Source organism: Schistocerca americana, unplaced genomic scaffold, assembly GCF_021461395.2.
Source record: "Schistocerca americana isolate TAMUIC-IGC-003095 unplaced genomic scaffold, iqSchAmer2.1 HiC_scaffold_43, whole genome shotgun sequence".
Taxonomy (NCBI): Eukaryota; Metazoa; Arthropoda; class Insecta; order Orthoptera; family Acrididae; genus Schistocerca; species Schistocerca americana.
The window spans coordinates 2,234,952-2,236,775 of NW_025726159.1; positions in this window are offsets into that span (position 1 = coordinate 2,234,952).

Here is a 1,824-nt window from a genome sequence, read left to right on the forward strand (position 1 = left end):
TAACCACGGAAGTGCTCCTGCTGTCATTCAAAATCGTATCCCAGACCATACCTCCACGTGTGGGTCAAGGCTGCAGACAGGCTGGTTGTAGGCGCTCACCTGGCCTCCTCCTAGCCAACACTCAGGCATCACTGGCACGGAGGCAGAACTGGCTTTCATCAGAAAACACAACAGACCTCCAATGAGCTCTCGTTTGAGACCACTCAACTAGTAAAAGGCAGTGGTTTTGGATCAATGTAATGCTAGATGATGAGCGTCTGGCTCGGAGCTGCACTTAAAATAAACGATTTGTAACAGTCCTTTGCGTCACTATGGTGCCAGGTGCTGCTCAAATTCTGCTGCAGACACAGTACGATGCGCCACAACCATATACCGAAAACGACGATGTCTTCTTGCGACCGTAACTTCCCGTGAGCACCGCTGCCAGGTATTATGTACAGTGGCTACATTCCTGCCAAGTCTTTCTCCAGTATCGCTGAAGGAACATCCAACTTCTCGTGGCCCTATTACACGACCTCGTTTAAACTCTGTGAGATACTGATAATGGCGTCTTCGTCGTCTTGAAAGCATTCATGACCAACATCAGCTCACTACGTCCAGTCTCAAAGGTAACTAACGCTCACGATCGTTACAGCGAGTATTTCAAGCAAATCAGATTTTAATCCTCATAGTAGCTTTACTGGTGCCATACTCTGGCGTGAAATTTCAACAGACGTCATCTTTAAGATGTAGAAACACGCCAACAAACTTCGTTTAATGGGCACAACTCCTTCTTTGTGCTGAGATTGTTCTCCCCATCAGTGTATTACGACTAATGTTTGCGCTGGTATCTCTCAGCTGTTGATGTGGAACATCATTTACATACTTGTATGAAGTAATATTATCAGCAGTGTTCTGAGCGTCCAGGACATTCGTATCAGCAGGTTCAAAATTTGATTCTTCTCTATTTCTAGCTCCCAATTTTCCCTTCTTCGCGTGAATTAGCTCCTTCACACCACTGAGTGACAACACTCTCAAAACTAGCTACAGTGGCAATTACTAACTATCTTCTTTTTCTTCATGAGGCCATAACATACTGCGTGTCACTCAACAATAGCTGATGCAAATCTAAACAAGTTATGATGATAAAAGTACCAGTACTGGGGCAACAAACAAACTACGCTAACGACGACAGTGGCAGTAGGAGCACGGGACAACAGTATTATGCAACAATAAAGCATGCAATTGCAAAAACCTCAAAGGTATACCGTCATGTCCGAATAATAAAGGTTATTTCTACTAGTTTTGGTCTAATATGACTGCGACATTTACTACTTCTACTGCTGCTTTTGCTGCTGATGCTACTACTGCTGCTGCTAATATAACCACAACCTCTGCTACTGTTAGATTAATAACTTCTCCTAGGCGCCACAGTCTGGAGCTGCGCGACCGCTACGGTCGCAGGTTCGAAACCTGCCTCGGGCATGGATGTGTGTGTCGTCCTTAGGTTAGTTCGGTTTATGTAGTTCTAAGTTCTAGGAGACTGATGACCTCAGCAGTTAAGTCCCATAGTGCTCAGAGTCATTTGAACCGAATTCTCCTAAGCAAATGGGAAAGTCAGTATGGAGTAGTGAGCATATATACCTGTAAGGTGACTTCTGCAGTCCTGTATATACATTGACGATGTTTCATCAACTATTTTGAATTCTGGAAAATAGCCTGGAAAAAAATTTAAATCAGACATGATAAGATAAATGCCATGGGTAATCGGAAGGATATGGCTAAAACGGTTGAAATCAGTTGAGTTATCACAGGAAAATATATAAAGTAAGACATTCAATGACC